Raw genomic sequence first — 27,960 nt, forward strand, 5'->3', positions numbered from 1 at the left:
AGACGTTTGGGGAATAAAATTATGGAAGGAGCCAAGGAAAGTAAAATTCAACATATGAGGAAAGCACTCAAGAAAAGGAAAAAAATGGGAGAGGAAGGTAGGAAAAGGAAATAGCTGGAAGAGAAAGAAAGGGAGAGATTTCATAGGAAATGAGTAAAAAAGAAAATGGGTATAGAAGAAAGATGGAGGAAAGATGTGAACACTGGGGGAGAGCAGAGCAAGAAGGAATTTCAAAAGGAAAGCAGAAGAGATTGTGGCTACAGGAAAAATCCAGTAGTTTGGGTAAACAGGGAAGTAAACGAGGGGAACTAAAATGAGATGTACATAAGAAAATACAATAATAATAATCCTCAATAAAATGGTCACAGGCCATTACTAAGATCAAAGCTCATCCTGTTGCAAAACCCACCCACCCTGGTGAACACCAGGGTCTCCAGCAAATGCAAACTCTGCTCTTACTTCCACTGTTTCTATTTATGTCCCGACATATCAGCCAAAGTTAGCAGGCCTGCCAAAACCAATGGAACTTCACCAGCCTAGAGCCCTCGGTACCAACACCGCTCCCTATCCAGGCAGATGGTTTGCTCTCTTGTTTGTTTGGGGGGTTTGTTTAGTTGTTCTGTTGCTACTATCATTAACATCCCAACTCAAGCCCTGGAGCTAAACAAACTAGCAAAACTGACACACTGACAACTGAGATACAAAACGTTCTTACTGAAGCTGAAGAAAGTACTCAACATAAGTATAAAAGAAGAAATATTGTTTGGGTTTTTTTACAACTATTACTGTTTCTTTTCAGTCTCTCACACATCTGGATTAATGGAACTGCTCCAGAATACACACTTATGAATGCAGTTTTTTGTATGCTAAATTAAATAAATTCATGGACATGTATTTGTAAAAACTATTTAGCTTTAGATCCCTCTTTTCAGATAAGCATTACTTCCCTTTTGCGGAAAGCTAGCAAGGCATAGAAAGTTATAAAAAGGCGTAGACAGTTTAAAAAAAATCCTTTAAATTATTAAACTAGACAAAGCACACAGACACAAGGAGCCCCTAGAAAAAGTTCTCGTTCTGAGGAACATGAGGCAGCCGGCATCTTTAAGAATTGCAAATGAGCACAAAGCCCTGCTCTATTACAAACCAGCTGAATCTCTCAGCTGGAAAATAGGAGCTCTTGCTATCTACAACATATGGGGTGCTCCGGTACAGCAGTTTTACTTATCAGATAGGGTACGTGGCAATGGATTATGTAGTATCTGCCTAATGGAGAAGCTGAGACTTCCTGGACATGTTTTATTCATGCTTCAGTAGATAACATGTAGTAATGAGTAAAGATCTCATCTTCAAAAAGTCAGCTCTGCAGGTGATGACTTCCAGTCAAAGAGCAGAGTCCTCTACGTGGTCCTACCACAGATATCTAGCGGAACCACTAAGTTAACTCAAAAGGTGTTAAGTTTCACACTTTTTGAGATTTAAGCACTCTGTATTATTATTCATCACATTAAAATCTTCGTAAGAGGTGCCAACACTGGGGCTCAATTTGTTGCTCCTACTGTCAAATTTTGTCAACATGATCCATGTATTTCTTTTATAAATACACCAGAAACTCAAGAATTAGAAAGTTAGAAAATCCTCAGTTATACCTAAGACGGACTATACAGTTTGAAGTATATAAACTCTTCTTTCCAAGCAAGCCAGAAGAGGTGTGCTAAATAGACTTAGCTTTACAAGTTTGATCATTTACAATGCTCTGTTTTAAAAATAAGGAAATAAAGAGGAAAAAACAAACAAACAAACAAACAAAACCAACCAAAACCCACAAAAACTCACTATGTTGTGGAAGCAAAGTGTTCCATGTTCTTTGTGTCACTAGCAAGGCAGAAACCTGACAGATTGCTGCCCAAATCACCCTTCAGCAGACACCATGCACCAGGATTCCATGTCAAAATTTTAAGGTCTGGCTGGAAGCTGCAAGCAGCAGAAAACAGGCTCTCTACCCTCAGATAGGGTTAGCCATAAGCATTACTACTTTCATGCTGCACAATGTAAGTTCATGAACCAGCAACATCTTAACCATATAGTACCTTAACTCAGATTCTCATGATGTCCCTTTTTGTTCAGGATATAAACCGATCCATAAGAAACAACACCTTCAATTTAGCCACTCCCTTCAGCTTGGACTTACTAGTTTTGAATCAGTGATTTTTTTCCTGCATCAGGTGATGTGGGCCAAAACACAACCACCTCCAGATGCCCTAGGACATCCAAAACCAAGGATTAACCAATGTGCCTCTTCCTCCAGGCGCATCTTCAGACTACTGACAAGCATTGTGTTCCTTCAAAAAGCTGTTGTTTCTTCAGTGATTGACCATACTTGCCAAGGAAACTTGCTTTGCATTTCACTATGCTTATAGACAAAACACAATGGAAAGATTCTTTGCATAAGTTTAACGTGTAGGAGTCCTTCTATAACCAGATCAAGTTAAGATACAGATATTTGAAGACTGACATTTACTAACCCCCCACTCTCAAGGCAAGGAAAAGGCATTCAAATCCCACTAAGTCATACCTTGCGTTTGCAGCTGCACAGTGGATTCCACTTTCAAAGCACTCAGGACACAGCCATATATTTAGGAGACACTGGCACGTGCTTTAATCTAAAAGATGCTGGGACTTTGCTTCAGTTTTTCAACTAAACCTCATTTTTACACTCCTAAATGTCTTTTTCTCCCCGTTGTTTGTGCTTTAAATAGCATTCAAAACTTTAGATTCCAATTTAAAGCTATTTAAATAGCCTTCAAACAGAAGAGAAGCTGCACACCAAAGGACAGCCACAACCCCATGAGCACACTCCACTGTTGCTTTAAATTCCAACTACCTGCCATCTCCTTGACTTTACTATGCAGTTTTCTCTTGCCCTCCCTCAGACTCCCTGCAGAGAAAAGCAAGTTTAATCCCAGGCTAAAGCTGGATCCATTATGATCTGCCTCATCAGGTGCAGAATAAAGCCAATACAGCAGCATAAAGCACCCTGCATCACATGTGATAGCCAGCTCAACAGAGACATGGCCACTTGCTCATGCCCCACACCTGAAGGAGTAAAGAGCAGAGAAGGCATGACAGGACACCCTCCCTGTGGTTGGTCTGACTCTGCTTTGCAAGCTCCTTTAATTAGAATGCTGTATTCCATGGGACATGTTCCCTGTAACTGGAAAGCAGGGCTGGCTCTCAGGCATCATATGCTAATTTAAGCCTCACTATGCCCCACTAGCCAATACAGAGAGGATCTTGCATCAAAATATGCTAACATAAATAAAATAAGAAAGAAAGTAATTTTACAGATAAATGTGACAGCTGGCATGCTTGTTAATCATTAAATAAATTACAACTTAAAGAAAGAACATGCAAGAGATTTTTGTGTGGTGGATAGCCTTTTCTCATTCCATCAGCTTTCCAGAATAGGAAACAGGACCAGAAGTGATGCAATAGCACAGAGGTACCATTTATCAGTGAGTACAATTATTACATCAGCTTTGTGTTCTTCTCTTTAAACCAATTTCTAATATTCATATTTTTATATGTACCCTAATAACAGCTATCTAGTAAGACTGGACAATGTACAGTAGAGTATAGTAGTGTCTTTGCATAGTTCTGTAAAAAGACAGCACTAAAATCAGAATCAGGCTTCTGGGTCTTCTCCGAACTGTTGTGAAGTCACAAAAAATAATATTTCCTAAATTCAAGAAACAAGAGAGATTTCCATGAAGCATCATCCATTCTTTTAAGGCAAATATGAATGGAAAAACTTTCTGTCACCATAACATTTGTAAGAAAAAACATTCAACTATAGTAGAGCATGATGAATGTACTTTCTTCTATAAATTTCAAATGAAACTTATGAACGTTTCTTTAATCACTTTCAGAGGTTTTTCCACTTTAAGATGTTAAGCAGCTTCCATCTGGCATCAAGCAAACTAGCATTACTCAAACAAGGAAGAAGCTAGAACTGCCCTATCAGAGAAAAGCAGCCCACTGGTTTGATCAGATGGCTAGGAGCCAAAAATACTAAAATTCTAATCCTGGTTCATGTATTAATTCAACCTGAACCCAGCTGAAGTCAAAAGTGTCCTGACTTACAAAAGAACCATTATTTATTTTATTTGCTTGACCTGGAGATTAACTATTGCAACATCTCTCTTTGCCTGTTATACAACCAGAGATGAATGCTTGCGAGCTGTGATTCAAATATATACGTTACTCACAGACGATCCTAACTACCTTAGTTAAGCTGACAGAAGTCCAGGGACAGACTAGAAAACACCAGTCTGTTTTATTTAAACTGAGCATGACCTTCAAATCAGTTTTGCTAAATGAGCCATATTTTCCTTGTCGAGATCACTAATGTACCATGTTCAGGCTTTTTAGTATGTCCCACGCTATTTACAGTATGGCAATGAGCTTCTTGTTAAAACCTGTCGGTTCACTTTGAAGCTGGATTTACAATATAATAACACTAATGTCCTTTGTCCCTGGGGAAGCAGGTGAAGAGGAAGGTGACTGTGAAACAACAGACACAGCCCGGGACCTTTTCAGCAACCCACTATACTACTTTGCTAATGGACCATGAAATATTTCTGCTGAACTTTAGGTCTGTAGATGACTGGAGCCCACAAGAGTATTTTCTAACATCAAAGTGCTTCAAAGTCATGATGAAAAAACTAATGCTTATTATGCTTCTGTTAAAATGCAATTGCAGAAAACAGTTTTTCTTCTTCTAGCAAACTTCTTTTTTTTTTCTTTTTACAATGATCTTCATCCTATTCCACTTTACCTTCTCCTCCTCTCTTGGTTTGTACCTTCTTTTACAATCTGTAACTTAAGAACTTTCTGTTTTTAAGTTCAAATTACCCTGATTTTATCCTCTAGGTGTATGAATTTCATAAACAGAATTCTGTTCCCACCTTGACAAAAGGGCAAAAGCAATTTCTGTTTCTGTGCCTCGGCAAGCAGAGTTAATCATCCCCGGCAGCAATGACGTTATCACTTGGCCTCTTGTGGACACAAATGTTTTGCTTTTGGCAGAGTGCAGCACATAATAGCTATTAATCAAACCCAATTCCCCAGGAAAGGGTACCCCAGTCCATTAAGAGCTTCTACCCACACCCAGCTGCAGACATGCATTGTATTTACTTTTTTTAGGACTATAAAATATTTATAGAAAAGTGTGCTTATGTACTGTGAAATTTTTATAGACCGACATAGAGGGAACACATGATCAAATGACTGTTCTCACCTGCCAAAGGACCGATAACATGATGTTACACAGGAGCACAATTTAAAAGAACTCAGACTGTTGTCAATTTTCTATTTTCTCTACTCCAGTTTTGCACTAAGCCAAGAAGGCAGAACTCTTGCTGAAGTATTTGTTTATGTGACAAGCAGCATCTCTTTTGCACTGAAAGATAAGGATAAGTTTGAATAAACCAAGGACTCCATGTAAATTAAGACATATTGAAATCACAAGCTGCATGTGTTTTAAGACTGCCAACAGTATTATTAATAATATACTCCAATAAATTACTCAGCTCTAGGAAGTTGCATGGCACATCCAAACCAAGCTCCTGAGGCGAGGGCAGCAAGAGCACTACCTAATGCTATTAACTCCGACTGCCTCAAGTGCTAAATCCATTCTGCTGAACAGATTCCCTGCATGGAATCTAAGCAGCATCACTGTTCTGAGATAAAATACCTGCATTTCTGTGTCCTTTTCTCCATTTGCATTTTACCTAAGAACAGGATAACAAAATGCGCAAGGATGACCTGAGCAGGTCAGCCAAAAAGTCCATCTTGCCCAAAACTCAGTCTGCAACTATGGTCGACACCAGATATTCACAGAGTACAGAACTAAGGCAGGTAAAGTGTGATAATTTCCATGAATTTTCTCCCAGGAACCTGTAACTGATGTCTTTGTATTTAATAGGTCTCACTGGATTTTTCTTCCATGGATTTGCCCAATCCCTTTTTTAAATGCTGCTCTGTAAGAAATGTCCTTTATCATGTGCATGGCAAGTAGGATACCAAGAGGGAGGCTGACTGGTTCTCATAATTGTTGACAAAAGCCTAGACTCTCAGGAGAGGAGTGCAGATATGGAGGGAAACATTTCAGGACTTCTTTGGAGATTCACAAAAATTTGAAAACCATAAATGGAGCTGGGGAATAAGGTTTCTGATTACAAAACCCCTTAAGAAAACCTGTGTTGTAACTGCTTTTTCATTACCTCTGAGTGCATTAACTAGAAGAGAGAATGTTCCTTTTCCTTCCAGCAAAGGTGGAGCTTGGAGAAAAGCACTTTTGAAATCTACCACAAGAGGAAGAAAGACCAAGACCCCTTCTTCTGCACCCCAAGCTGCATCACCTAGGAACACTCCCAGAAACAATGCTTCCTTAGTGATATAAGGGAGAAGCAAGAAAACCTCAGACTATGCCCAAAGGAGCCCAGAATGCACTCTTACATTCTGCCAAACCCAAAGCATTTAACAACTATCTCAAACACATTTCGGAAGGACCAACACATCACAACAGCAAAGTGCTTTCAGAAGGGCAAAGAAAAAAGCTCAATAGTGTCTTTAGCACTCAGAGTTGCCCAAGCAAGCCTTCATCAGAGTCCATTTTATCGAAAGGATTCAATTCCCCTTTCACTCCATTAGTAGCATGCACACAACACACAACATCAGTTTTATTTACTTCCAAAACTAAAGATATCCTTGTGAAGCAGAACATATGCAAGTGTTTTACTTCTTACATATCTCATGGGACATACTGCAAAGCCTGATTAAGCGCCTATGCCAGAATACTTTATATCTTACAGCAGTTAAAAAGAAAGAACAGCAACCTAACTTAAAAGTCACCTATAGAATAGCAGATAATTATCAAGTACCTTCAAAGCCAATTTAATTTTATATTTTTTTCAATAATGTTTTTAGGCTAACATTCAATGTGCAAATATTTTCTACAACAGCAACTGAAATCTCCCACTAAAAGGCATTTCTTCAAAGACTCTTTTCAGTCAAGAAGAAACCAGTAATGGGGTTTTTGGCATGGCCCTGAAGAAAAAAAGGTAGTACTTAACTGATCATTGCTCTCTTCTGAAGGTAGGTTGCCTTTTCGTGTTGTAAACAGACACGGCTTCCTGGTTGATTATCTTTGGTCCACCAAGGCAAATACATAAAATATTTAATCAAGTTAAGATGACAGTGAAGATGACAGTAAGAGACCTTTTTTCCAAAATTCATACTATTTATTTGTATGCAAACTCCTCCCAAAAACACAAAACACCACCACCACCAATGACAACAAAAACCACAGAATCCAAACAAACCCAACATTTAAAACTTCAGAGGCTACTTGTGTTATATTTGACAATACGTGATGCAAATTCATCCCCTCTGGAATAAAATAAATTTGCATTTAGTGAACCACTATTTTGTTGTCAAATAGCTATCACAAATTCAGAAAGCAAATGCATTTCCTCTAAAATTCTTTTTTCAACTGCTGGCAGAGAAGCGAAGAAGAGCTTTTTTCCAACTACTTGTAACTTCTGGTGAACTTCTGTTTTCCCGGAAGTCTTGAATACTTGTATTTAATCCTGAGGCAAATAATGGAGTTACAACTGGAAGGAGCGCACAGTAACTGTGTGCAGATGCTTCTACCAGAGCAAACATTTTTTTTCTGATCTCTAGGATGATGAATTTTGGGTTTGGTGTGCTGTACTGCTACTGACCTTCCTTTTTGCTTGAGCACCAATTAAGAAGCACTGACCCAATAAAAATGGGTCATATCGATCTGTTGTTCTGATTTTTGTAACATGTCTCCCTCAGTTCAAGAAGCTCACCAGCCACTGCCATTTGAAGAAAGTTACTTTTTAACTCAGTTTCATTTTAGAAAATAGCCCTTTTTTTTAATTTTTAAGTAAAAGGAGACAAAGTGCTTAAACACAAAAAGGCTACAAAGACACAAACTCGGAAAGTTTATTAGCCTACAGTAAGGACATTGGATGAGTTCATAATCATTTTTCTGACATGTGCATAGTTCAGTTGTCTGCAACACTAAAGGGGGACATGAACTACATTCATATTTCTGAAAGGGAAAAAAAACCCAAACCAAACCACAATAAAAACCCTGCCAATATCTTTGAAAAGCAACTTCAGTATACAGACTATTCCTTTTAATTTCTCTTAGCTTATAATCTGAAAAGGGAATGGATTCAGGCAGCCATACTAACTGGTTAGGCAGAGTTAGTCCAGTACTTCTATGTCGCAGACCCAGCCATGTCCCTGCCTTAAATAAAAAATTTTCTCAATATTTAAATTACAGTCTCTATTTTAATTGAGGTATTTAATGTGAAAATAGAGCAGTAAGGAAAAAAATCTTTCCTACTCTCAACCAGGTGTTGTTGAAAACTTTTCCTGAAGGAAATTTCAGCATCTCAAGGCCTTCTCTGACTGAAAGGTGAAAATACTGGAGGGGGAAAGTAGAAGTATTTTAGCAACATTGAAAGAATTCCACCTCAACACTTTATTTTTATATGGTTGAATCATTTTATTGTAACTTAAGTGTTATCATGGATAAGCACACAGTTATTCAGGAATATACCATAAATTGTGTTTCAACAGGAAAGTTGAAAAATCGAGTTCTTTCATCCCTTGACACAATGAATTGCAATGTTTTTGCAGTGAACACTGAACACATTTCCCATAAATGTTTTGACAGAGCACTTTTTCAGACCTTTTTCTACTCTCTCTGCTTACCTCTAACTGCAGAGATTTCTTTCTGCTGGGGACAGCAGCACTGCTAAGCACAGCCTGGCATTCACCAGCGCTTCCAAAGCAATGGAGACTCGTCTGACACCAAGCACAAGCAACTGGCTTTTGGCAAGAGACAGCTTTCTGCTCACACTGCAGTGGAAAATTTGGACTGATTAAAATAAGTCTTGACATTTTTGTCCTTTTCAAAGGCTTAATTCATTTGTTGTAGTTCAAGCTTAGTCACAAAAGGATATTTAAAGCCACACTTTATTTTGCATTTTACAATGTGTATTGTCTTGCATAATTTCTGTGTTAAATCATAATTCAGGAGCTTCCTTTAACAACGTACAGATATCACCTTAATATACAACACTATATTTAAAGACAATGTCAAATTTGCTGTGTTACAAAGTAATAAATAGCAAAAAAGGAAAAAAAAAATTGGATTTGGTCAAATAAGTAACATTAACAACACTACTCAGAGACAAAAAACTGTCCATGTATAAACGTAAGAAGTGGACTGCTGCTGTTATGCTTACACATATTTTTATTCCAAAAACAACTTTTCAAAAATTACTTAAATGTGTGAGTTGAATGTGCCTCATTTTAATGCAATATTTGTTTAGCTTGTAAATAAGAGATTTAGCATCTTCTAACCTTCAGCCTATGTACACACTGTGGCCCCTGACACTTGATAGGACTTTTTTCCATTTCATACAATATTTCCAGGACAAAGCAGGTGAGACATAAAATCAACAGACCAGAAAATAAAAACCAAACCAAAATAAATAAATAAATTTTAACCCCTCCCCCCCCCAAAAAAAAAAAGTATGCCCTCCAGTAATCCTCTGCAACTTTACGGGCTGCAAAGTTTACATTACCAGTATTTGGCTTTCACAGAAATACACACTTTATTACAACGCATAGAGTCTAGAAATCCTGAAAACCTACTTGAGAGGCCCTTCTCCACATTTATCCCTCTGCCCATCACCTGAAACAGTAGTAACCATGGTACCACTTTATAGCAACTGAACAGAACTGCTTGTCTGCTACCAAAAAAAAAAAAAAAAAAAAAAAGGCACTGTTATTCCCTGAAAATAAAGAAAAGGGAGAGACAACAAAGATGCAGTGGTATTCTAGCTCTATGCTTTTAGGATTTCTTATAGAAAAAGTTCACTCAATTTACATAATGAAGAGTGAGTTTGTTTTTTTAAAATTTAATTATTATGGTTCTATAAAGCTGAATGGAAATCCACAATTAAGGTCCCAGGTTTCTTCACCAAACAAATAAGGTCCATCAGGAAAACAATCACAGAACAATCCTGTTGATGCACAAGGCACAATGTAACCTAAATTTCTTAACTGCAGCACTGGAGTCAATACAGCCACACAAACAAAAAATTTTAATCTTTTTAAATCAGAAATCTTAGTATTTTTAAATCAGAAAAGTAGAAACTTGCTCATCAGTCCTATTACAGGGCAATCATTCTACCTTCGAGTGAAGCAATTCAAAGATGAAAATCATCACATTTATCTTTCTGTAAAGTGAAAAGTATTGTTTCAGCGATTGGAGACACAAGGGATGAGATATCAAAGCAGAATATTACTACTAAGTCTGTTTTAATTTCATTTCTATTTAAGAAAAAAGAAACAAACAAACCAAAATAACAACAACAAAAAAAAACCAAACCCAAACCAAAACAAAAACCAAGAAAAAAACCCCAAACCACTAACCACCTTATATATGACAAGAATCCTCAAGTTTAAGGACCCACTACAGAACCCTACTGCAGCACAGCTACCTCTTATCCATTTCACTGGAACCCTGAAAACATCAAGTGCATTTCGTAAAACCTTATCACCTACAAATGTGTTTACTAGCAACTGTCAATTTTTATTAAGGAGTACAGTTCCTCTGACAATGGTAAGGAAAAGCTAGGAAACACAAATTCTAAAAGCTCAAAATTAAGCAAAATAAAAACAAATGAATCATCTCCTCTTTGTAACCTGATGATTTTTGTGGAACTCAGCTAGTGTAATGACTTAGGTCTTATGGATGTTAAAAGAAATTTATTTTAAAAGGATAGCTAAAAGGGCTAAACATTTGCAGACAGTATGAAGACTGAAGTCAGAGCAAACGTTCAGAGTAAAAAAATTCTACAAAAGCCCCCAAATCCAGCAAACTCACAAGATTAAATATGTTTTTACTTCTAATAATCTACTGTAATTTCATAATTAAGTTTGCCAACAGCTTACCTTCTCTGCTTTGCAACATAACCATAAACAATAAGACAGTTTGCAGTTAACATAAAATTTTTGCTAAGTCATACCAGAAGCCGACTGGGAAGAGTTACAAAAGGATCTCATAATAATGAGCACACTGGATGGTAAAATGACATCAGTGTAATATAATGATAGGCAAAAATAATGCAGATGAGGGGAAAAACAGACGAGCAACGAATAGTATATACACAACACTAGGTTCAAACAAGACACTGCTACAGAGGAAAGATCATATGGACATTACAGGCAATTTGATGAAGACTTCTGCAAAATACTCAGCAGTTGATGGAATATAAAGCAAGCAAAACATTTGGCACTATCAAAGGAAAACAGAAAAGAATTACACTACTGTGTATAGTCATGGAGTATGTAGCTCTGGAATGATAAAAGAGTAAGAGAACAGCAATAGCACCATCAGCACTACGGAAAGGCTTACATATACAAAGAGGCAACAGTGATGCTTTTGACAACAGAAAGAATATGAAATTCATACAGACTGATGACAAGGACCACTAGATTTTGACTAGGACGCGGGGGCCACTCAGTGTTTTACCAGTGGGGAAGCCACACAAAAGACAGCTATCTTTGCATACAGCAAACTGCACGAGGGTGAAGTTAAATGGCAGGTGACGTGCTGAAGGTCAAAAACGTGAACAAGTTAAAAAATAACTTTTCAGCTTAAAAATCAGATTATTTAAATAGTCATCAGAATCAACACTGGCTACTATGGTCGAGAAGGAAAGCCCTCCTCAGTAAGCCTCTCACCCCTGGTGACTTGAGCCATGTGCCAGTCAAGGCACACACTGCTGTCCTCAGCTTACCCTTCTGCCTTCTCCACCTCAGGATGGCAGCTCCTTAAAAGCAGTGTAGTTCTGCAACCAAAGATGGCTACAGGTCCATAGGGACACGCTGATCATCAAGCCCTCCTGTGAGAAACTCAACACCTTCATCTCCTGTTTCAAACAAACAGATTTCACAGGTGGCACACTCATCCTATCTAGCTTCGAGCAGTTAAATGCATCACTGGTGACCAAAAAGCATGATCTCCTTCACCGTCCTCATGCCATTAGGGAGACAGGCACCTCCAGATGATGATATTCAGAACATGAAGGCACTGCTTTATCTCCTGGGGCCACCACGAAGCCATCTAGTCTGACCTAACTGGATGGACATATGCCACACTGCCACCCAAGGACTGGCAGGTAACACCAGCGACTGTGCCACCTGCTCTGCATTCCAGAGGAATGATTTACCAACTTGGGAAGGCAAACAAACCCTTGCAGAAACACATTTATTCTCAGACTTTATTCTCTCACCTTTTGGTTGTGTCCTCCTCTTCAAGACACTGGGGAAAGAAGCTGGGACAGAACAAGAGTGGAAAACCAGAGAGATGAAAGGGACTGCACCCCTAATGCCCCATGGAAGTGTCCAAAGACTTCCAGCTCCACAGGCAAGGTCCGGGTGATGGATTCAGTTCCAAGTATTGCTCTCCAGCTTCTCCCCTAGAGATGGATATTGTGGCTTCTTACCACTTAGGACCTTTTACAGCAAAGATTAAGCTGATGGTTTGTTCCCTGCTGGCGTCTCTACTTCAAAGAGCTGCTACTGTGGATACTAAAGCCTTTGAAAGTGGCCTCACTGCACAAAGTCCTGAGCATTAAATGAGGTCTTTAAAAAAAAAAAGAGGGGGGGGGGGGGGGGGGGGGAGAAGAGAAAGTGCACTGGCTTTATAAACACATCAGTGGGTCAACTTTCAAAGCTTTTCATGTCTTCTCTAATGTGGCAACGAAAATCTTGGGGGTTTTTAGCCACGCTCCACCCCCACTCCCCCAACAACCTCCGTAAAATTAGGGCTATAAAACAACCTTGTCCCAGCGTTAGCAGAGGGGAACTAAAATACGCAACGGAATTGTAAAAAAATACACATGAAGCAAAAAAGTTTTTAAACACAAGCACTAGAACTCCAGGACAGCGGCGTGCCGTGCTGTCAGAGCATGTTCAGCATGCCAATAAGGACTGCAGCACTGCAATCCCCAGCACCACCAGCCCACGCACCGGCATCCTTCTCTGCAAAAGACTCTTGCCAGTGGGAGGAGGTGCCCCAGGCCCCACTGAGTTTTGGCTATCAGGGTGAGGTGATGAAGGTGGGAAAGCTGGTATTAGTCTCCTCATGGCAGACACAGGCTGTAGCTGGGGATGTTGTACCACAGGTGAACACAACCATCAGGGAAATCCCATATATGTTATCGCAGCCTTTTAAGTAAATAAGAGTGAGACAGTGCTGAAGTCCTGAATCATTAACTGGGTGCAGAGGTACACTCCTGCCAGTGCTGAGCCCCCCTGCCCCACCAGAGGCACAGCCAGAGGTGTCTGCTGACAAACCAGTACAGCTTTAAGCTTGAAAAATGCATATAACTGCTGATAACAGCACTGCAGACAGCCTGAAAAGTGGAAAGAAATACCAAAAAAAGATAAAAATGGACTAAAACTGGGCTTTGCTGTCCAACAAGGCAGCTACTTCCCCCATTTCGATTTCAGGAGGAGTGTACCACAAAGAGCTGCCGAAAGAGAGTGTCAAGGCACAAACCCGACATGCTGAAATCTTGCATTGAAAAATCATCCTTCTGAGTGCTTGAAAGTAATAGAAATCTTGCCACTTGGCAATCTTAGGTTAGTTTTAGGTTAGGTTCAAAACACTGCCCATAATACCTATAAAGTGCAAAAATCATGACAGATTCAGGAAATTAGAGGGTGGGGGGCTGCACCATTCCGTATATCTGAAGAATATATAACAGAGCATTTTGGTAAAAAAGCACCAACAACATTAAACTCCTCAGAAACTCAAGGAAAAATGTATTCAGTCTGGATAGGAAAGAATGCTAGAGGGTTAAAAAAAATTAAATTATTTGTTAGGCCTAGGTCTTAAAAGTGATGAAACACAAAAAACATACTGAAAAGCTGTCTTCAGAATTCCCACAAAAAACCCAAAACAAAACAACAACAACAACAAAATCTCTAACCACGTCCTAGCTTCCTCCTTCCATAAAACTACCAAGGGAAAACACTTCTGCATTTTTCCTTACTCGTACTCTCTAATTCTGCCTATAGTCAAAGGCACTGTCCTCCCTGTAGGAGAGAAGATTTTACAGCACATGAACTTCCAGACTGACCTGGTCTCTATGAGTTCAGCAATATGCGACACCCAAATCTTCCCAAAATGCTGTTTATCATCCACTCAGAAACTGATAAAAATAAATCATTGATCGAAATAGAAAAAAATTAATAGACTCTGATATGAACCATCTGTTCCTATTTCTGGATCCATTTCTTTATGCAGCGATTGTACCACTAAATCCCTCCCACTGTCTTTATTAGCTATTGTTTCTGTCTTACAAAAATCACAAAGATGAAAAAAAAACATTTTTATGACTGTATATGTATTATGTATGTGCGTATGCATCTGTCAACATATATCTAGGTAGAAAAAGGGGGGGGAGAAAAAAGAAATAAAAAAAAAGAAAAATAATAATAATTTTAAAAGAAGAGTGTGAACCTCTGTGTTTATCAATTTGTTTACAGCAGAGCTCTTCTAACTGGCAAAGTTTCAGGTATCACAAGCCCCCCAGGTCTTTTCCAGACTTAAGACTCCAGGAATCCTGCAAGTCTTCTGTGGAAGCAGCAAGCTGCACACTGGCAGTTCTCAACAGCTTTAGTAATCATCAGTAGCACAGAGTCCTCTATAAATTAGTATTTCTTTGTGTCAGTTATAAGGATGTTGCATTGAATCCCCTGTTAGGTATGCTCTTCAATTTTCACATCCCTGAAGTTTTCCTTTTTTAGCATGCTTGAAATATTGAACTAAGAACTTGACATTATTGGAGGGAGAGCTTGGTGTTTCAACGGCCTTATTACAAAAGAATAATAAAAAAATGCGGAAATTAAAAAGTTGGCAGATTCTAGAAAGGGGCTGCATAACTTCTTTCTCCTCACGTACTCTCTATTCCAAATAGAGCAAAAAAGTTTTCTTCTACAAGAAGACTTTTCAAAAAGAAGACTTCGTATATCAATAACCAACAACTGTCACTGCATTTGCTAATAATGTATAAGAAGATTAGTTTAATTAGTCAAGCAGTTAATACTGCTATTATTTGAACTAGTTTTCAGCACTGACACTCTCTTGAAATTAGTTTTATATTCCTCAGGCTATAGTTTCAGCCTGTTTACAGACCAGTTACATAGCACTGGTTCACATTAGTTAACCATAACACATTGTATTAAACATATCAAATTAGCTTCCCAATCAAAGCTTTTAAAAAGAAAATACATACTAGTAAGTTTTAAAGCAAGTGATTTCATTCTCTTTTGCTATAATTTTGTAACAGCCATATGCATAAAAAAAGTGAAAAGTAATTTGGCTTAAAAAAAGGTGTTTCTTGCCTGGAAGAGGGAAAAAAAAATCCTCAAAGTCAGAAATTTCTAGTAACATTAGGAGTCAAGGTATCACTAATAGCTATCACATGAAATTTAAATCTTAGGAATGTGTCTAATGATTTAGAAAATTAAAACTGTATGCAAAATCATTAGTAAGGAATTCTAATTGAACACTAAGTCTTTTTCTCATCTCTCAATGCTGTAAAAACTGAATATTTTACAGAGCTTTTACAAATAAACACAGTGCAGACTATTCCTAACATACTTGTGAGCAACATAGAAGATAAATTCACAGCAGAGGTGAGACCTGAGTGCCTGAAATCCCACGTAACATTAAGAGCCATTTTTCTTGCTTAGAAAAAAAAATAAATTGTAGCACACAATTATCTTACATTTCTGTAAAATATACACTTACAAATTAAGAACTTGATTTGACTTTATAAACACTCTATAGTCAAGCACTATACTTCAGGACCTGTAACTCATTAGAAAATTCTACCTTAGAAAAATGAAGAGACTAATTCTAAACAAAGTAATTATTCCTTGAAAACAGACTGCACACAGTAAGACGTTATCACACTAATAGCTCTGACGAAATCCACAGAGCAATTAAGCTAAATGAAAAGAGGTATCAGAATGTGGTCCAAAACACTTTTGACATCAACTATTTACATAATAAATGTAAATACAGAATGTTTACTACTACCTCTACCCTCCAAGATGAAGGTTCACTCACCTATCCATGTAAAGTACTACTGTATATACGCCTTAATCAGGAAGTATTTTTTAAAATCCTTTTGTCACTTGATTGTCTGTCAGTAGTTTGACTCAAACTATTTGTCTGAGTGATGAATGCAAATTTGCACTTTGGTAGTCAGGCATAAAAAGAATAACTCTATATATTTTGATCTCCAAGGTATGAAAAACAGCCACTTAAACCATCTGAAAGTAAGAGACTGCCTCAAAACAGGAGACTGAAAAGTTTTCTCTGAAAGCTTTGTGTGAAAATTGTTTTATTTTCAAAAATTGTTTGTTTGGCTCACATTTTATAGCTTGAAAAAGACTATTTGACTTGCTTCTAATTATTAGTCTTTGCTTCACAAGCTTAACAGAGTGCACACAAACAACACATTTAAGCATCAATAGTGATAGACAGCTAAATATACTTATCCATATCCTATGGATTTATAATAATAACACTCTGCATCTTGACATGTGTTCTCCTCGTTAGCAAAGCCTGAAATTCTCAGAAGAAATGAGGCTGATTTTATTTAGAAGATGTAGCATTCAAAAATGACCAGCTCATGAACTGAATACATGTCAACAACCTTGCTGCAGGCCTTCAGCAAGTACCTGGCCAGGGAGCAGGGAAGTTGTATCAACCTCCTCTGAGCAAAGTCAGTTGTGAGGAGTCAGGAGGTGACATCGGCAGTTCTGGCACTTGTCCTGTACTTCTCCTTGAAAAACTGGAGAGGTGATGGACAGTTGGTCTAGAAGGGCCTACTTAATGCAATACTTTTAAAAATAGTGTAACTCATTCGTAGGATAAAAGAAGTCTTGAAACTTTCCCCAAAATTACATCAATGAAAGGTTTTCCAGGCAGTAAAACATTCTTTTACCTAATTTCTCTTTAAGACATTGATCTTTAGTCTTCCTCGGTTCATACACTTTTCTTTTTCCTACCAATGTCCTATTTGAATAAATACACCTACATGCAAGGTTCATGGCTATTACAGGAGAAATAAGATGACAACATTTTCTCGCTGTCTCACCAACTGTTACCCTTAGGAAAAAGAAAAACCTAAAAACTCTATTACATACTGTACATATAAACGATGCTTCTATAATCCAGTTGAAGTCAGCATGTTAATTCAGGTCGCTAACTGGGTGAAATCCTGAAAGGTATTGAGCACTATCAATGCATATGGCAGTCTGAGAAAGTTGAAGAGGCTTCATCACATCCCAGGATGAGAAAATGTTCTCAGATCCCTCCTGCAACATGATGGTAAAGTTTGCTTTCCATCTAACAAATAATAATAGCTAATAACTACACTATTCTTCCAGAATTTCACAGACTTCTCCCTAAACATCTCTTCCTTCTCTCCAGAGCATTTAACATAAATCTTAACCATTCCTCCTCGAGGCTCCTCCCCTGCAAGAAAGTTGGTATGCCTTAGCACAGTGAAATCATTGCTCTAAAAGCCAGCCTGCTCATTAAATTATTCTGCTAGCTGTGTGTTCTCTCATTAAAAATGTATAAAGATCAGATAATTGCAGCACATATTATTAACCTTGTTTTCCTTCCTTTCATGTACAGGTTCTGTTTTGCTGCTAAGACAAAGACTTGGAAAGGACAGGGGAAACACTCAGCTAAACTACAATATGAAAAACTCTTCCAGTTTTCCTTCAAGACTACAAGGAATCAAAGTGCAGTCAAAAATGCCAATACTTTTACAACAGGGTAAAATACTGTAATATCGTTGTATGGCTCCTTAAAGTCTAAAACAGGCAGTCTTGGCTTTAGTTAAAGCCTCCAATAGGGAATTATTTAGATCAGCCAGTCTAATTCAGCTAAATCTTCAAACATAGCTGCTATAAACTTCACAGATTTCCAGGCTGACTCCTTCTCCTTCTTAAAGCTAGGCAGCATTTCCAGACAACAACCCAGCTAAAAATCCAATTAGGGTAGCAGCATTTCTGAAACATACTGACCTATTTCTTTTTTTACTTGTGTTAATATGCATATACTCATGTTCTATTTCTGAAGAGAGCTATTTACACTGGAAATTAATACCCTTCGAAAACAAGTTACCATAAAGTCCACCTATTGCACCCAAACAGAATCTATTCACCAGAGTAGCACTGTTTCCCCGACTCCCCCAAGCAACACATACAGTATGCAGCATACTGCAGCAAACTCTTTAAACATTCGATAAAAGACAAGGATCCTCCTACCTTGTTTAGCCCTGTCTATTCGACACATTCCCAACGTCAACAGGAACATCTGATATAAACAAACAGCCATATCTTTCCCATCGCATCATGGTAACTAATTCTCACGTGAACGATGAGCAGCCTGTATTTTTTTTTTTTTCCTAGGAAAGCCTTGTGCCTTATCTGGGGATTTTTCCTCAGATGATGAAGCAAAGACACAGCCTAAACTCTGTTGCTGAAAGACTGCAGCCCTTCCTTCTCACAGAGCCCTCCCAGCATATGGTAGCCAATCACACCCAGCTTCGTCAGCCCTACTGCTCTTAAACTGATCCTAACGGGATGATTGACACGGCAACACAGCACTTCTAATGTGTAAAAACAATGCATCCATACCAATGAACCAGGAATTTCCCTCGCGCAGTGAAGGAGTTTTACTGGTGAGGTAAAGCGATACCTCCATGAAATAACATACTCTGCAAAAACAAACAACTCCCTTCCCCTCCACTGCAACAGCAGCTATACCATTTCTTGCACAAGGATTTTCAAGGCCTTTGCTAATTGTAAATCCGTGCACAAACAATGTTTCTGAAACTGCAAAACTGCAATGATGCTGTTTTGGCTGTAAAGGTGAGCTGCGCACCATAATATATCAAACAATAATGTGCAGCCAAAACACACTCCAATTCACGCAGTAATATTCTCATTTTAATACTGCATAATCTTATGTGCAGCACCTGCAATTAACTGCAATACAAGCGTAACATCTTTCTGAATATTTCAGACTGGTTGTTGGGGACTGCAGGTATGGGATGCTTCTCAATGAAAACATCATCCAAATGATGGTGCTTTAATTCATATCAGCAGCAGACAATTCACATCAGCAGCATCTAAACTGCAGTTCGTGCAACTAGCTTGCAACTAATGTTCATTTGTATCAAGGTTCTGGCATAAGGACTATGATACCAGTTGCCATTTTCAAGTCAAGCTGTGGGCAACTAGACACACTTGTTACGCAAGGTCTGCTGTCAATCAGTTCTCCCACAAATTTTACTAAAGTTTTAAAACATGAGAACAAAGCAGCCAAGGATTATTGAATAAGAGCTGCAATTAAGAAAAATACAGAAAGGAACTTAAAGCTGAAAGTCAGTCTTTATCCAGAAGGGGATAAAGATTGCAGTGCAACACTACTTTAGACAGCAATTTAGGCAATTCAAGCCATTACACAAAAAAATATGTAAAACGTGTTTAAAATGCCACTAAAAGTTTAGAAATATGAATAGACAAGAGGAAAACAAAGCTCTCATTCACTGGCAGCTCTGTCCCAAGGCCCCATTGTTTCCTATGGACTATTTTGCATATTATAAACACAGCTTCCCAAAAATCCATTATTCCTCTATCCTGTAAGCAACAACTCTCCTTTGGGCTCCACCATCTCCCACCCAATTTGTGAAAACCCTCCCCTTCCAGGCACGGATGAAACATGCTCCTGCTGAGAAGACTCCTGCCAGCCAGCCCTTGTTTTCTATTCAATCACCCCCTCCATTCTGCCCTATATAAAAAATCCCAAACAACGCCCCTGCCTCTGCCCCCCCCCCCCCCCCCCCCCAAACACACAAATAGTTGATTCTAGTGGGTTCAAGAGACCCTGGGGACAAGGGTGGTAACTCCATCCATTATTAAGATGGCTTGGTGCATCTTGTCAGGATTTTCCACATTCTTTTGACTTTGCCAAACTCGAGCTGCCCTTGTTAAAATTTTCCATGCTGGACATCTGCTGCAGGATTTTTTTACTTTTCTGCCAAAACACAGTTTGCCTATTTCTGAGTTAGCCTAGACAAAACCATGTTCCTCTGCTATCCTTGTAACTTACTCACTGGGGAACTGGTTCCTCTGCCCATGTTGGGGCAGTCTCAAAATTTGGCAAAGAGCTGATCCCTTGCTTTTTTTGGGTTTGGGGTTTGATTTTTTTTTTTTTTTGTTAAAATCAAGGCTGCTTTTTTGCTATGCATATGAAAATATTTTCCTATTTGACAAAGCTTTAAAACCTGCAAGCATTCAGCTGACTCACAGCATCTTTTTGGTTTTTGTTTCTGACCTCTACAGTGCAAATCTCAGAAAATGTTCTGCAGTGAGTGTCCGTCTCCTTCAGCCATCCGTCCGCATGCGGCTGGAAAGGCACCAGCCCCACAGTGCGACTGAGCATGTAATGGGCTCAAGTTACAGGAGATTAGCAGGATTTCCCCTGTAACTGCTGCTCCCATCTGCCAGAGACCAGACATTGGAGCTGACAGCAGGAAGACAATCTCGCCTGTTGCTCTCATGACCCTTCGGCTGGTGCCCCAGGGACATGCATGAGACCAGCCCTTGAGAGCACACGGCAGAGGGGGTGTCAGAAAAGGCCGGTGGACCAAAGCATGGCATGAAGCTGGGCAGAAGAGGGAGAGACAGCAATGAGAGGGAAAGGGAGGAGGACAGCCAAGAGACAAGAGTCTGGAAATCCTGGATCTGGTCAAGCAGAAGGTTACAACACAGAGGAAGATGGTGCCCAAACCAGAGAAGGGAGAGTAAGCAGCACAGGCACCACCAGCCACCAGGAGCCATCCACCCTCTCCACAGACCACATGCACATACCCCAACACGTGGCAAGATCTTCCGTGGTCTGTTAGTTTGCCTCTAAAGAGGGAGGAAACTTGCAAGTTACCTCAACCCCTAACCCCCCAAACCCAAGATAAGTCACTAACACAACCCCTCAAAAGGTGAGGGTTCAGCACCACCTCCACAATCCTATTTTAAATGCCACTGCTTCACAGCGCATACACTGATCTTCAACCACTGTAGAGCTTTAACTGCAGTCAAACAGGGTTGAGGTGCTCCCAGATACCATCCCTAGGACTCCTGAATCAAAACCACAAAACTAGCAGCCACACAGATCCTCGTTATCATGGGTTATTATGTTTTAGATCCTCTTACTCCAAAGGATCAGAAGCCCTTCAAACTCAATAGGGAATGCCGAAAAAATATCACATCCCATTTGTGGACCTTTTAGCTAGGACCTATCAAAAAGCTCAAGAGAAAATGTATGCTCTTTCTCAAAAATGGCACTTGAGTAGTGCCATAACAAGGCACGAATTCATGCACTAAAGAAAAAGGTATTTTTAAAAATAATTGCTCTGTACATTGAGGAGTTAATTGTTCTAAAATGACTGATTCCAAATGGAGATATGCCCATGCGCCCATTCATTTTCCACATCGGTTACAAAGAAAACGGCCAGAATTTCAATTTTCAAGCCGATTTATACAACCATATTATATATTTAACTGCAAAACAACATCATCTTAGAGAAGCTGAGAAATTCAGATGTCAAACTCAACAAAGAATAACAAACAAAGGTAAATTCCCAACTCAGAAAATGCCATCTGCTCTGCTTCACATGCTCCTGTAATTAATGAATCAAGGGGAAAATGCTGCTAAAGGTGACTATTACACACAATTTTCTGAATGATGTTGATATAACTTTTGGAGAAAAGGACAATTTTGGAAGTAATAAAGAGGAGGAGAACTGAAAAATGCAGAACCCACACAGTTGTTTTTCCTTCTTTACTCTTGAATCATAATTCCAGAAACAACAAAACTTGTCAATTTAAGGAGAGTTTTGCAAGAAGTGTGGAGCATATGTAACACTAACACTGTAGTCACCAAGCAATTTAAGTGACATTCAGTGTAACAGATAGATGATTTTGAGCCTTGCACAGATGACCTATGGCAACAGTGACATTTTGGTAAGTTCAGCAATGATAAAAAGAACTGCAAAACTATTTCCTGTGTCAGTAATAGACACTTCCTTTAGTAACTTCCCACAACTGTTACTATGAGCAAAATTCAGCCTTGGTAGCTATGGTCTGAATGACAGCATAAAGAAAAGTCAAAGCAGCTGCCAAGATTTTAAAACTAGGCACTCATGCATAATACCACTGATGCCAGCATTTGCAAAATACCTCAATCTCTGTATCAGAGCTGAAGTGATGGTAGAAATCACTGTAGATTAAAAAAATTAAGACAAATGTCAAAATTCCAAGTTACTAACAGGAAACAAGTATGTTGTTCTGAAAGGACTGGTCTGATTTTGGTTTTAAAAATAGGCTTATCAGAAGAACTTTAACTCCAGCTTTTCAACTGTTTTAACTTCTTAAAACCCAGACATCCCAACATCTCCCTAATCTAGGAAAACTGGAGATTGTGCTCAGAAATGAAACCAGACAATTCTATTTTCATCATATATTCTGAAATATAAAATGAAAACACACCACAGAAGCAAGCAAATATTCAAGTTACATGTTAGGAATCAATCTTACCAAAATTAAGGTGGCTCCTGAAGGACTTCCAAATGCTCTCTCTCCTTCCGCCGCTTCCACAAGGAATTTAAGCCATGTCTAAATTGTGTGATCCAAATACACGGGTTCAGACACACATCCAGTCTGCATCCTGACTTTATTATAGTGGGACACCGATTCCCCATCAGGATGAAAAAAAAGTACACGTGCACCATTCCTTCACAGGGTGGTTCTAGTTGGGAAGGGTGATGAAGGCATCAGCCAGAGGAGAACTGCAGTACACTCCAACCAAACTTTTGTTGCTGAGTGTTTGAGACACATATACTGGGTGCCATGGAAAGCTGAGCTGCCTCTGGATTTTAGCCTTATGCATTTAGCTTGAAATATATTTGACCAAATATACACAACTACATTTTACTGAGTCACTTTACTCCCCCTCTCTCCTTATAGTCACTGAAGAGAAATAGGCATTTGTGGGCTGTGATTCATCCTATCCCAAAGCAGCTATTCTAAGAGATTCCATCATATCCTAAAAGCATCTATGTTTCTTTACTGGTTACCTGAGATGGTCACACTTAGGCTTCTTCTATCGTGTCCTTCATTAAACATGTAAGAGATAAAATCTTACTACAGAAGAACCTTTATTAGGAATATAAATATTTAGACACTTCAGTTACATGCAGTCAATAGCCCTTTTGATTTTCAAATTAATTTCAAATAACTGAAGACATTATCCTATAGCTAAAGGACACCTCTATTTTGACAATGTACAGTTACAGCTTTGGTGTAAATCCTCAGCTTGCCATAAGCATGTTCCAGCTATGTTGCTATATAAGCTACATAAGCTTGTTCTCTAAGCTATGCTGAACATGTTCCAGGGCTTTTTTTTCCCCTGACTGAACATCAGTCCTTGCACTCACTCACACCTTCCTCCTCTGAATAACTCATTGACACCAAATTAACATAAGAGGAGTTGAACTGGGATTCTCCTCCTGATTTTCTTTTTCATTTTGGACGTGGACCTTTCTGGGGAGAGGGAAGGTCGGTAAAATAACCCATAAGCTAGGTACTATAAACTGGCAAAATAACAAGCTAGGTAAAATAAATTGGCATTTAAATTGTCTTACTCTTAGAACACAGAATTGTGCAAGTTTTTTCAGGAAAGTGATTATATTATTTCTCCTGACAGATGTAAAAAAGGTGTTTGCAGTTTGCTCATCTGAAATACCAAAGTGTTAAAACATTAAAATTTAAATTTCAGTCATCCAAACACAGATATCTAGTACCTCCTAGATACCCCAGAGAATTCCTGTTGGCCTCCAGTGGCCACTGTTGGAAGGACTGGGTTACTGGTATGTCTTATATCTGCCAGCCCTATGCAGATGTCCCAGATATAAAATTGTCTAGTGCCATTTCAGATGCCATATACTTAGGTACTTTTACCCATCCAAAAATGTAACTATTTCCTCAGAAATATTCTTTTCAGAATAGATCTTCCCAAATCATCTAGCAGAATGTAAAACAAAAAAAAGAGAAATCCTTTACCTTCAGCTGCTGAACCCTACTCAGAATATGTTTTATAAATCACAAGGAATCATAGGGTAAAAGCACGAGCATCATTTAGCCAGCAACACGTATCATAAATTCAAGATAAATCCTTCTCTTTTCTAACTGAATTCATGGCCCCCTAGTCTGTACAATATCTACTGCAACCAGGGAATTATCTGATGGAAGCCTCCAAAACCTTTGGCTTTGGCTGAAATAAACACCAAATGCTTAAGCCTTTATAAAAATGTATTTTGAAACCAAGTGGTTATGAAGAATATTTTCCAAATGTGTCAAATTAAGAAGAAAACACATGTTGTACCTTTAAGCCTTAAAAACTCAATTGGAAACAATATAAAGGTGTAAATCGTCACTACTCAGATGCATAAGTCATCTTTAGTAAGACTCTCATGTGTTGAGAAGTTCTTCTGTTGCTGATAAAAACATGCTCCTTCCTCCACAGATCCTTCCATGACTAATTTCCTCCACAGCCATTGTTCTGGCCTCAGATTTGGAGTAGTTCCTATTCAAACCCACAACAGGAGGAAACCATTTGATAAATCACCTTTTCATAAAACCTATTAACCTCAGCCACAAAGTTACGTGAGCATAGTAAAACCCTCTTGTGTTTCAAGGAGTATAGGTGGAGGATACATATATTAGACTTCTGCCCCTTATCTTGTGGATTTCCAACCTACTGGGAAGACACAGGAGCAAGATTTGTCTTTCAAAAAGTTCCTAAATGACCAAAATTAATACTTCCCATAACTACATGAGAGATGTATTCCAATTAAGTTTCCTGCAGGTAAAAAAGTATTTTTAAAATCTATGAAGCTTCAGTTATCAACCTCAATTGTATTCGAAATCCTGCATGTAATTCCAGCAATGCCTCCAAATAATACATCTTCCAACCAGTGATGTAATGAGAATCTCTAATTATCCTTTAAATCCAGAAGCTCTATTTTATTACTCCATTATAAACCCGAAGGGAAAAAGATGCCACTGAAACTAAGCTACATTTTGAATTTTCCCATCTTCAATTAGCAAAAAAATAATTCAACTCACTCTTTCTAATTCATTAAAATTACCCTATTGTTTTTGCATACTACTGCAATACAGGTGTAAAACAACTCAACGCTATTTAACAGGTGATGCTACCTCCCATTTCCCTACAAGCTGCCACTTAACAGCCTGAGTCTGTAGGGTATACGCTCAGGGACAAGCAGGAAAATCAGCAAGCAATCTCCACTGTAAGTAGAGAAAATAGGCTCCAGGAAACTTTACAGCAAACAAGAGCCAACTGGATAATTTTTGTTTTTTAAAATCAGTAAGAGTAGGATTCAATCCCTCACCCCTTTACAGCAATTAATAACATGCACATGTAAGAGCAGAGGACTCCATATAATCAACAAAGCATTACTTTGGCAAGAAGAGAAGGCCTGGACTATAAAAGTACAGGGTTCTATTTCTTTCTGTGAAGTATGGATGACAGGTAGGAGAAAGCTATGCCAAGTGAACTGTTGGCAAGCAAGTAGTCTTTTGGTTAGCAGGCAGCTCTGTTTTGTGAAGTCTGTGTGTGTGTTCATACAAGCCAGCTTTTCTTTAAACATCAGACTTACATGCATTCAGTCATGAGTTTTGCACCAAATTTCCATTTGTACCTCAAAACAGGTTGCTTTGTTTCAGCTTGCTCTCTTCACTGCTGTGAAGTGTCAGAAATACTTTGGTGTATAATGCTTTTAAACATTACACGTGGATCTTTACCTAATTACTCTGCCACATAATACTACATACATGGACATGAATCTTCAGTTTCCCTAATGTCATGTAACAGAAACCAAGAAATAAGTAGCTGTACATACAAAGAGAAACAAGAATTGTTTTCACTCTGAAAAAAAATAAGTAAACAAGTATGAGTAATGCAGAGCAAGAAACAAGGTCCTCTAGCAGAAGCACTGTGTGGGATAAAATGGCATCCAAAAGCATGACCTCTGAAGACAGCATGTTTCAAGTAGTGCACATTAATATTTAATCCCAGAAAAAATTAAGTAAATTACAGAAAGAATGCCTCAAAAATCAAAATGCATACAGGGCTTCATTCACCAGAGATTCAAAGATGGAAGGGAGAGTTTATTTGTAGGGAAATGCCTGTAAGGGGATAGCATCCAGCTTTCTAACACAGTGTACTTCATCTCTTCTGAATTTTTCTTTGACTCTCCTCTTCCTTGCTCTCAAAAAAAAAAAAAAAGTGTTATAAATTGACAAAGCCATTCATTTGGCTATTCCCCCTCATACCAATTCTAATAACGATAAAATATGACCACTAATACATATTAGTGGAGCCAAAACAAGAATAGAAGGTATCCTATCTGCTACCTTTGGTTTACTTAAAGGTAGTACTAAGCAAAGGGGTCTGCAGAGAAAAAGATAAAGATTACACAGCTTTTTTGCTGTGGGGTACATAGTCTTACGAACTTAAGATCATAAGTAAAATTTCACTGCAGACCACCTGCCCCCTTGGCAATTGTAGTGCTACCTCATCCCCTGAAGCTATTTTCAGCTGACCCACGGGTTTGCCTGTTTGGGCAGTATTAACCATCAGAGTTCTGCCCCTTCCCTCTGGGACAGGTGAGACCAAAAGAAACCCGTGGACAAAAACATTCTGCTGGTCCTCAAGTCATGAATACTTTGGTCAACAATACTAATCTCAGTATAGTTCACTGAATCATTATTGTATGAACTACAAAAGCTGTATTGAGGACATGAAATTAAATTTACCACCAGGCATCCCACAGTAGCTGGTCAGCTCAATCCAAACTTGTCTAAAAAATTCTTCACTTGAGCCAGTCTACTTTAAAACTTTGGTTGTAAGAAACCTCAGGGGGTTACCTAGTCCAGCCTCTGACTCAAGAGAAAACTATCATCAAGAGTGGCTTTGCCTTGGTGAGTTCTGAAAAGCTCAGAGGGCAGATACTTGGTTCTCTGGATGATCTGCTGCTGTCCTGCACTACTCTCCTAGTAACAAGATTTTCCTAACATCCAACCTGAATCTCCAAAGAAACAGTTTGTTGTCAAGGTCCCTTGCTGTCATCTGGCACTACTAAGTGCAGTTTGGTCCCATTATCTTCATAATCATCCTCTAGTAGCTGTAAACAGCTACTGGACTGTCCCTTACCCTACTTTCCATCCAACTAAAGAAGCCTAGTTCCCTCAACCTAGACCCCTGTTCATAGAAGTAGCTCCTCACTGGATCTAGACATGGCAACAGGACTTCATCTGACCTAGAACTGCCTTTAACAAAAGCTGTGACCATTTGCTCAATTCATAATGGATGAACTAGAGAGACTTCTAGCTTTCTTTTCCCTTTACTATTGGCAGCATGTATAAGGGACTATCACTCAGACGTTTTGCATTTACTTCTTTTGATTCCTCTTGGTACTGCTGACAGAAGGGATAGGTTAAAAGCTCTGGATCCTGTACAGAAATGTCCACAGAATTTTAGATCTTTCTATTTCAGTACTCTCAGATATTTTGCATAGTGAATGCACCTCCATTTTACAAAGACATGCCAAGCCACCTAACAATAAAAAATGAAGTTACCTGTGCTTATCTATAAGAGTTCTTTAT

General features: G+C 38.7%; 1 protein-coding gene and 1 long non-coding RNA gene across 10 annotated transcripts in view; one reads left to right on the forward strand and one right to left on the reverse strand.

Moving 5' to 3' along the window:
• The window catches only part of MBNL2 (muscleblind like splicing regulator 2), a 109,024-nt gene that overhangs the window by 73,805 nt on the left and 7,259 nt on the right, over nucleotides 1–27,960 (reverse strand). The window lies entirely within an intron of this gene.
• LOC113947994 lies at nucleotides 14,588–23,450 on the forward strand. Its single transcript, XR_003527949.1, has 3 exons — nucleotides 14,588–17,983; nucleotides 20,560–22,236; nucleotides 23,239–23,450. It is a non-coding gene; the product is annotated as an uncharacterized LOC113947994 (long non-coding RNA).

This window comes from Corapipo altera, unplaced genomic scaffold, assembly GCF_003945725.1.
Source record: "Corapipo altera isolate COAL_440 unplaced genomic scaffold, ASM394572v1 0, whole genome shotgun sequence".
NCBI lineage: Eukaryota > Metazoa > Chordata > Aves > Passeriformes > Pipridae > Corapipo > Corapipo altera.